A 10,804-nucleotide genomic window follows, 5' to 3' on the forward strand; every position below is an offset into this window, starting at 1 on the left:
ATCCCTGTCTGTCAGTGGGAGGTGTGGGTAGCAGGAGGCTGGAGCCACCCCCTCCTCAGTGCAGTAAAACAAGGGGCAATGGGCACAACCTGATGGCCAGGAAATTCCACCTGGACATGAGGAAGAGCTTCTTCCCCGTGCAGTGACCAAGCACTGAACAGATTGCCCAGAGAGGGTGTGGAGTGTCCCTCACTGGGATATTCCAGAGCTGTCTGGAAAACCCTGTGCCATGTGCTCTGGGATAGGCCTGCTTGACTGCTGACAAACCACAGGCTGTTTTGAGTGCTTGATGCCCTTATTAGGCTTCATTTCTATGAGAACTTCAGGGAAAAAGAGTTGGATTTGGTCAAATGAAAATGCCTGGTTCCATCTTTGCTTTGAATGCACTGCTGTTCACCCTGCACAGGTGAACTCAGTGCAGTTTGCTTTAAAGACATGGGTCTTACCTCATTATCTAGTATACAGAGTTTGTATATACCTTTCATAGCCAAATTCAGAAGGCAAGGGACTTCTGGAGGTTTCTTAGCCCAGCCAGGAGACCTCAAGGCAGGTGCAAAGCAGGTTGTTCAGGGCTTGCCCAGCTGAGCTTTGAACATCAGGGATGAAGAGTCCACCAGTTCTCTGAGCAATCTGGTTTAGCAGTTCATCACTTTCACCCTGAGGATTTTTTTCCCTTTATGTATCAGGATTTGCTCACATTTCCTCCTGCACTTCACTTGTGCTCCTTGAAGGGTCTGGCACCATCTTCTCTTCATGTTCCCATGAGGCGGCTTTAGCCTGTTGGTTGCTAAAACAGCCTGCTGTGCTGTGGGCTGCCTTTGCAAGGTGCAGAAGGAGAATATGATGCTCAGAATTTAATCTCTCCCCAGCTTGTCCCTCCTGCTCCCTTTAAAATTCTGAAGGGAATTCTTTTCTGAAGGAAGATTCTGTGCCAGTGCTTGATAACCCTTTTGGTTCCCCTTTTTGGAGAACACCACTTGTGGTCAGCCTCCAGCTGGATTTTACAGCAGTTAAATCCAGTGGTATCACTACAGTGATATTTGCAGTGATCACAATAAATTAGGTGCTTTGTGTAATACTGGTATTTATTTCCAGCAAGTGATGACACTGATGAGTTCATCTATTGAAGGTGGAGACAATCTTTTCAGGAAAATAACAGGCTATTTTACTAGAGAGGGGTAAACAAAGGTGAGCAGTTCCTGATGCACAGTAATATTGAAATTCCTCTTAAGTTGTTGCTTCTGAGGCTGAAAGTCTGGCACCAAAATTTTGAACAGGCTTTCCCCAAACTGCCTCTTAATTTACTAGTAAGCTATAATATGGATATTTTAGATACTTGCTGTACACATACAAGATACCAAAAATAAACCTACCCCCTCAGTGTAATAAACCAATCTCTTGTTGAGGGGTCTGTGAAGTTTGTCTGATGTACAATATTGTTCTCACCATGGCTGAGCTGATTTTTTTTTTGTTCTAATATCTTCTTTCTTCCAATTGTCTCTTTATCCATAACACTGCAAAGCAAAAATTCAGGTAGGCTTCACAATTTGAGGTAAGCATAAAAACTGAGTGGGAAATAGGAGTGGACAAGAAATGGTTTTGGACTGATCTGATGTGATTTGGGTGATTTTTACAATAACACTTGTTAGGTGTATTTAGTGTAAAACAAGAAAAGGGCTAAAATACAGAATGGTAAACTGAAGGTTGGCCATGCAGCAGCAATACCTCCTGTTCCTCTGAAGTTGCATCTGCTTTAAAAAATTACGGATTTAAAAGATTTAAAAGATTACAGAATCTTTCTCCAGCCTTTGTGATTTGGCAGAAAGTTGTTGGTTCACCTCAGAACAACAGGGAACTTGTTAATTGTGGCTGAAAGCATTGCTGGTGGTCACTTTGAAGAGCTGCAGTTCCTGAAATGAGGGAATACAAGCCAATCCCCGTTCTACTGCAATACTTTTCCCTTCTTAGTATGTTTGAACTGAGACACAAACAGCAATTTCAGAACCTTTGGCAGCAGCTGAACACCCCACTTGTTCATACAGATGAAATAACTTCTTTCTAAACGAGGTAGTTCTGATAAGAGAAAAGAAAGAGAATCAGCAGTGTTAGGTTTTAGAAGTAGCCAGTTCTGACCCCACTGGAGAGGTTCAGGCTGTATTTTTAATTTTGCATTTGTCTTTGAAATTCCCTCCTTGTTTTATCTGGTCAGTCAATACCCTGCAAGATACTTTTGCAGCTGTTTTACACTTCTATAATCGTAACAACTCAGTAATCAATAAACTACCACCTTTCTGCTTACCCTTTCTGTAGATAAGTATTCAAATCTACAAGCCCGAGCATGAATTGAATCCCTCTGGGAACAGAACTGGTGCCCTCCCACTTTTTATTACTGTAGTCAGTAACTGATTAAATGATCCATTTATTTCATGGCAGTTTACTTTGGCTTTTATGAGGGACATTGAAAATCCAAGTCGCTTGTTACCTCAGCTGGATCACCTTGGGGCATGACCCGTGAAATCTCCGAGCCTGTGAGGTAAACAATGGTATCAAATGTGAATTGCTGGGCTTATTTCTGGAGTCCCTGTGTGGAAAGCTCTGAAATCTGAGTGCCCTGGCAGAGATGAAACGCTGCCACGTGGCCAACACAGGTGGGGTTTGCAGTGGATGCTACGTGTAGGTGCAGCTTTGCAAGTCCTGTGCATTGCTAATAAAAACAACATATTTAAACACAACTGAGCTTTGAGTGCATGGATGGGCTGGTAAATTCCAGCACAGTAGGTTTTTGGCAATGTTGTTAAGATGCAGGGCACTTCCAAGAGTGGAAAGCTCCACGAAACCTCACGTGTTTGAAGTGGTTGTGCTCGGTGATGTTATCAGGGCAAACAATGCATTAGCACTAAATAAAAGTGTTGAACTGGCTTCAACTGGTTCTTTAACGTAGTTACTAATCTTCATTTCCATATGGTGGGAGAGGCATTTGAATGCTTGATATTCCTCTTCTAGTGAAGACTTTTTCCATGTGAATTATTTATACATGTGTGTGACTGCATTGTTACCACCGGCAGAGGGAGGTTGGCCTGGAACTTATTAAACTACAACTTTCATGAGGCAACATATATTTTCACAATATATCTGTGAGCAGTGACTAGTTTTGCTTAGTGTGGCCAGGTTTTCCAAAGGGCATCAAGCAGAATTTACCCTTCTCCTCTGGCTCTAAGGGGACCTTTGGCCCTGGGAAAGCAATGAAGATCCAGGTGAGCAGGACCTGAGGCTGTACCTGTGTTCCACTGTTTCTCAGGAGCACTGTGAGGAGAAAGCAAACTAGGAGGGAGGCTTGTTAATAACTGGAGAACGGCACTGAGAGAATTTCACAGAACTAAAAGCTCTGAATGTTGGGAATGGCAGCAAATATTTAGGAGCTGTGAGGCAGCAGGTGGCCACTGAAGCTGAAATTCCACACAACTTGCAGATGCAAGTGCCTGGTTATCAAATCAGCCAAAGACCCAGAGAACAGACTGTTCTCCAGAGATAATCCTGAGCAGTTACCCTCCTTTGTGTTCACATGTCCTGGCAGTGTTGTCTGGTGAGATCCAGGAGCCCAAGACCTTTGTTGTGCCAGTGGGATAAGTGAGAGTAGGAGAAAACACTGGAACGATTTGCCTGTGCTGCATCAGCTCACAGGGTAGTTCTGGCACCCCAAAAAATGTGTGTCAACAAAGTATCCCAGGAAGAACCCATCCATTGCAGGATGGCTGTGCAGAAAAGGGGGGACTGGCACCATTCAGAGAGGAGGGGCCTCAGAATGTCTTCAGTCCAATCTCCTCCTCAAACCAGGGTCAAGAGTGACCCAGGAGCTTTTGAAAACCTCTGAGGACAGAGCTGCCACAGCTGCTGTGGGCAGACTGTTCCAATATCTGATTCTCCTTGTTAAATCATCTCTCCATATCAAATTGGAACTGTATTCTGGGTTGGTGTGAATAAGGGCCCGTGGTTTTTGATTTGCTAAACAGCAGCACCCAACATCACACTCTGGCACGCTGGCAATTAGTTGCTCTCGATTAGAGGACTTAAAATACAGGGCACTTGTTTCTGAGGATGCACAGGGAGCAGCCTTCCTCCATGTACGTCTTTGTCAGACCAGCTGGCGTGGGAGCGATTTTTAAATGGTTCTCTGTGCCATGGGAATACAAATATGTGTATTTTGGACCTTCTTAGAAACCACTGGCAAGATGTGATGTTGCTACACTGAGGTATAATTGGCAAAGCAGCAGCTGTGGTTCCCTTTCCCACCCTTGCTGCTGGTCTCCCTCTGTGCCTTCCCTCTTTCTGTGCTCCACTCAAACCACAAACTTGCTCGAGTGGCCCACCTCTACTCCCTGGAAAAATTCATCACCTTTCAGGGTTTATTCTTTTATTTAGGCTGGTTTGCTTCTCCCCTGGGGCTGGGCAGTCCCCATTAGGAGGAGAACAGGATATGGAGGCTACATCCAATATTTCTTGAACAAGTTTGCATTCGTTATACGGCAAAGAAAACAACAGCACAGCCTGCTGTGGGTGGTGGTACCAGGGAAGGAGTCTGTGCTCCCTGGACAGGCTTTGTCAGGGTGAAAACCTGCTGAGAACTGAGGCCAGGAGCAGTATCAGCCCAGGGGAGTCAGTCTGGCTCACAGTGCTGGTCTGCTGCTGGGTCTGAGTAGGGACCTGCAGTGCATGTAACAGCTGCTCACCAAGCAGAGGACGCTGCAGTGCCTGATGGGCACCACCCTGGGAGCAAGTTCTCTGGTTTGTTTTTCTTTTGTGTGCGTGTGTATTTTTGTTGTTTGGGTTTATTTTGATGTTGTTGATTGTTTTGTTTTATTTACTCAACATGCAGAGCAGCCAGTGAATTACAAGCGCTCCTTTTCCCTGGTGGAGATGGACCATCCCTTTTTTTACTTTTTTACTTTTTTTTTTTAATTCTTTTAGATCTTTGCCAGGATAACTAGTGAGTGACTCCTGTTGCTAAGCAAGGCAGGGGCAAAGCTTTGGTTATTTCCTGAGATAATTCAGTCTGTGGAGGTGAGGCGAGGGCGATCCTAAAACTGATATTTGCAACGGGGTAGCAGGTTTATCAAGGAACAGTCCTAGTTCCAACAGAGAGAGTCAGAGGGAAGGTGTTTTCTGAGCTCCTGAAATTCAGTGGCACTGTGTCTAAGACATTGAGTGGCTCTGTAAGGCTGTTATGGTGCTTTTTCTGTATTGCTATATCACAGGAGAATTAAAAAGTACTGCCCGTGGCTGGTGAGGGTGGAAAGCCCGAGGATGGAGTGTCTCAAACAGTTCCCCTGGGCTGAACTCATGACCTTAATCAGGTGGATGTGGCCCCTGTGGTTGCTCAGGTGTGTCTCTGTCTCCTTGTAGTCACATCAGATGGTACACAGGAATTTGGTGCTGATATCAAGGACTGATATTAAACATTCCCACTGTCAGAGGGGAAGAGGCAGCTCAGGCACAGAGAACTCACTGCAGTAAAACCCATCTTGGCTCTGCAAAGACAGAGAGGAGGGAGAGGGAGAAACGTGAGCAGCTCAGATCTCCCAGCTCTCCCGTCCATCTGATGGTTCTGAAGTTGTTCCTGCCATGAGTTTACCCCCTCTTGTTTTATTACATCTTGTCTCTTGTGTTCTTGAGCTGTTTGCCCCTTTTGTTTGTAAGGCTTTGGAAAGACAGACACGGGAAAGTGCAAATATTGGATCTGTACTAAAATCTTAGTAATTTGCTTTAACTCTCTAGTTCCTGTGTAGAGTTTGGGAAGGACTGACCTCTCTGTGCAGCACCTGGGCTTACAGGCTGCCTGCTCAGAGCAGACACGTACATTTACACTGTGCTGGGGACACAAGCTTGGGAAAATAATTCCATTTAAATAAATGTGCTGTTGAATTTGTGGATTATAGTGTGTTGAAACTGAATAACTGCCTTAAAATTAACCCCTGTAATTTGATCTTAGTTTCCTTCACTTTGTATAGCACGAGAAGTAGCTTTTTTGAGGGTTTTGGTGTGTCTTTAGGTGTTACCTAACACAGAGTTGCCTGATGACTCAACAAACATATTACAGTTATTAAGTAGGGTGTGTTTTGTACATATAAAAATGTTGTTAGCCCTCAAGCTACCTGGCACTGCTAACTTGAGTGTTTGAGCTCTACAGCTCACTGAGGCTGTGCTGTAAGTCTCTTTTAGTCTGGCCTAGATCTGAGGTGTTTAAGTAACTTTGAGAACAGTTCTCTTCATGCACAGAAGTCATGTTTGGATTGTTTGATTCAGCTCGTTAAAGTTCACGGCTGATTCGTTTGAAGGTGATCAGATGAGTGGGAATTTAAGGAAAAGCAAAAAAAAAAAAATAAAAGCTTGGGTTTTTTTTCTGATCTACAGATCAAACAGTATCAAATTTAATGCATTATAATAATTCTGTGTTAGTCATGTTACAGACATCACCAGCTTCAGAGAAGTTTGACTTATTGTGGCTTTTAAACAGCTTTAAATGTAAAACCATGTTTAAGTAAATATAATATACTATGTGCATTTTGGTGGTAAGTTCCCCAGATGACACTTTGAAGAACTGTGATCAATTACAGATCTAATCAAATATTTTATATTATTTTAAAATTTTAGCAAGTATGTATTTTAGTTAGGTACTGCAAACTTAAGTGATTTTGTGTGAAGTAAATTATTCTGATAATTGGATTTAGTACCAACCCTCCCCTGCCCTGTGACATGTGACATTTGCCCTCCCCATCCCACTTCCCAAGCCAGGAATGAGTCAATAAGGCTCTTGCACCTTGGTGGGGGAGCACAAAACCGACTTTGCCTGCAGAGAAGACTTGAATGGCTCTGTGTGCACAGCAATTGAAGTGTGTTTACTCATAAACATAAATGTACATAAATATAGACCAACCCCGATGACTTTGGTGTCCCTTTCCCTCCAGCTGGGTTTGTATGAGCATGTGTTAGTTCTTTACAGAGCCTGTGGTGGCCACACGGGGGTCACTGAATGCCTCTGGCTCTGGCCTGAGGAGGTGCCATCACAAAGGGTTTCCTTGCCATTCCAGAGCTTTTGGGTTGTCCCAGTTGCAGGTTTTCATTCGATCCCTCGGCTCTAAAAGAGGATCTGAGCAGCTTCACCCGAGTTTGAACTCAGCCCTGCTCCAAGCAGGGAGGGGGACTACATGACCCTCCCAGGAAAGTTTTTCTATGATTCTAAAGTGGTGATGGTTGTGAAAAGGAGAGGGAAAGGAAGGATACTGCAAGGGCAAATTGGATCAAACTGGGGCTTACCAAAGACTCTTGTTGAAGCCTCTTCAGAGAACACGTATCCCTCTGGGATATAAACCATTAAATTAAGCTCAGCCTCCCACAGTGTGTGTGAGGCTGGTTTAATTTAAACCCTCCTAGGGGTTGTGACATGAGAGATCTCTCACTCTCAGCAGGGACAGGCCCAGAATATAAAATCCAGGAGTCTTTGTGGTTGCTGGTGACTCAGCTAAGGATGCTCTTCCCACTAAGTGTTACATGTAGCTTGTGATTAAACAGCTTTCCCCTGAGAAAACTTTTCAGTGGAATTAATGCTTCTATTTTCAGTGGAGAAGGGTTTTCTTTGAGAGGTTTTACCTGCTGAAAAAGCTTTAGAGTTTGAAGAACTTTGAATTAATTTTACATGTGTCAGAAGCCATTTTTCTGTGAAAAATGTCCAACTGCTTCCAATGCGAAGTGGATGTTTTATTATTTATATTTCCACTTTTTAATGCATTTTAATTGCATTAATTATACCAACCGTCCCTTCCCCTGTGACATGTTAAAAAGCTACAGATTAAATCTTCCTTATTCCTCATCTTCTACTGCCATCTACTGACTCTTGGCTGAATGGCCTCATCGTCGAACCTTGAATAAATATCTTTGGTGTACTGCATTTAAGAGCTACAATTTTGATAAAAGCATCATTTCTACTGGCCTTGGAAGGTTTGTTTTCCCCTCCATTTTAAATATTTTTGGTTCTCTGTTAGCTTTTCAGGACAGATCTATCATGTTGAGTTATGTGCAAAAAAAAACCCAACCCAAAACCAAAAACAAACCAGGGCTTTTTGGATCAATGGGGAAGAGAAGGAGCAGGAAATGTAGCAGCATTTCTGCATGTGATGATGCTCCTGTGAGTTCAGAAATTCCTGGGAAAAATTAAGGAAAATCAGCTGTATACAACAGGGAAATGGGACTTGCTTTAATAGGAACTGGCTCACTTTTTTCAGGGGAAGGTAAATTCAAATTCAGAAAACAGAACCTTTCTGCCTCATTGAAAGGTGTTATTGTTTTTTTCCAAGAAATACAATTACAGGAATCGATTTATGTCTGCAAAATGTTTATGCTTTGGTGAACACTACATTTTCTAATTACAGAATCAGTTCAATCTGCCCTTTGAACCCTTATTGGATCAGTGTGTCCTGTTACAGGCAGGTGAAAGCAGCCACCTTGAATGTCATCTACCATGTAAAATATTCAGGAACCCTGTTTTCCCCTCAGATTTCTCAGTAGAGCCTGAGGCCCCCGAAGAGATATTTATAAATCAAAAATTATATTGATATCCATAAATCATCAAATAGATTTCACTTATCTGATTTAGAACTCTTATGGTCTCCTTTTGCCAGTTCCCAGCACTCCAAATTCACAGGGGTTGGTTTAAATAATGAAGTATTTGGAACAATGATGAATTTTAGCTTTTCTGAGCTGTCTTTTGGTATTTGAGCCTTAAGCAGCACATTTCAAGATCTTTTCAGCACTAATGCTACTGTTTTCAGGTATCTGCTGATTATGAGTGGCTGCCTTGAACTTGCTGGTTTTTTACAAGGCCTCTCCTCTGACTCAGGATCTGCAGGAACCACCTCCCCTGCAACAAAATAGGACATAAAATAGCCCCATATAAGAAATTCTGTGCCTCATGTCCCAGCCTCAGGCAGGCATCTCATGTCCCACCCAACCTGTGAAAACAGCAAGTTCCCTGGAAAAGAAATCCATGTGTGTTCAAGGCAGCCACACATAATCAGCAGATACTTGAAAAGAGTGGCATTAATGCCTTTTTGCCTCTGTTCCCCATTGCCAGAACGGAGATGATAATCCCAGCTGTTGCAGTGCTGGATAAAATGCCCTCATCAGTGCTTGTGATCCGTGGATACGGAATGGTAAAAGCCTCACAGGATCCTGAAGAAAGAAGGGAATGAATAATTCTGCACCTAATCTGAGGGTTATATAATATGCATTCAATAAGTGCACATCAAATGAGGAGGATGAAAGGGACTGTTGAAAACCAGCTCGTTTGCTGAAGAAAAAAAAAAGGCAGGATCCTGTGGGAAGAGGAATATGTGATCACCTCATTAAGAAATATATAATTATCCCTACACTTAAGAGGGCTGAGCTTCAAGTGTACAAGTAATCTAATTCCTAGTATTTCTTAACTTTTCCTTGTTGAACTTTGCAGCTTTATTATGTTTTGTGGAATGGGTTTTGGTTCAGCAACCACCTCCTCCAAGCTCAAGAGCTGCCCATCCTGACAAGCAGGAAGGCAGGCAAAACCACACTGATAAATTAGGGGCTCCTGGACCACAAAAGCCTTGGTGGAAGAGGATCCAGCCAAGGAACACTCAGGCAAGTTGGACCTGCATAAGTCCCCAGGCACTGATGGGATGCATCCCCAGGTGCTGAGGGGAGCTGGCAGATGGCACTGCCAATTTTCTGTCCCAGTACATTGCCACAGCTTGTACACTACACCTTTGTTGTTGTTGTTGCTGAATGGGTTTTTCAGTAAATTCTAAAATTAACTTGAGGAAGAAAAATTAACTAACAACTTCACTGAAAGTAAATCTGGTGTACCAAGTGCACGTCAGGGTCTTGATTATGCATTTGACTTAACAAGCCTTCCTCTCAAAATTCATTTGAAAGAGCAATCCTCTTAGAAATTTTCATGTACTCTGAAAATAGAAAACGATACAAAGTAATGAAATGAACATAAGTGGAGGATTGAAATCTATGGGACAAAAAGCTCTTTTTGCTTCTTACGTGTACAGTGGGATGCAACGAGGAGAACTGTAAAAGCAGTAATTTCTGGGCTGTAGAAATTGGGTTAAGTAATAGAACTGGGAGTAGTGAAGCCTGTCTGGGTGGAAAACACCCCTGAATTCCATCTAGGAGGAAAGGATGGACACCAGTAGAGGCAAATTAGAAAAGTGATGTGGGGGGGAAAGTGGAATAAGGATGGGGTGTGTGTAAACTGCAAAAGAGAGCAAAAATTGCTTCCAAATACCTTAGAAATCCTTGGGATAAATAAAACTCTCTAACACTGTCTTTTCAGTTTCAGAAAGCAAGGCACTATTTTATTTACAGTGCTGGGTGTGTATGTGGCTGACAAAAATCCTGCCTCCACACAGACACCAATACATCACTTTTTCACCTATTTATACATTTTTGACAAAGAAATTAATGTTCATTGGTTCTAAGTTACATAATTCCCCTTCATTAATTAGTGTTCTATCCACTATTGGTTATCAATCTCTCATTGCTTATGCTAATTAGCTCATATCTTTAGTCTTTTTAGTATCTTTTTCTGACACAAACACTGCACCTTTGTCAGTCTTCTTCCTTATCTGCTGGTTTCTGCAGAAGGTCCTTGTAGTCCATAAATCCTGTGTTCCAGATGTCCAGCTTCATCAATACATCTTTCTCTCCTGGGCTTTGTTTATTGAAGCATATCCAGGTTAACTTTAACAAAACTTAACAGTTTTAGTAC

The sequence above is a fragment of the Manacus vitellinus genome, unplaced genomic scaffold (assembly GCF_001715985.3).
Source record: "Manacus vitellinus isolate BGI_N305 unplaced genomic scaffold, ASM171598v3 scaffold_66_pilon, whole genome shotgun sequence".
NCBI classification, from domain to species: domain Eukaryota; kingdom Metazoa; phylum Chordata; class Aves; order Passeriformes; family Pipridae; genus Manacus; species Manacus vitellinus.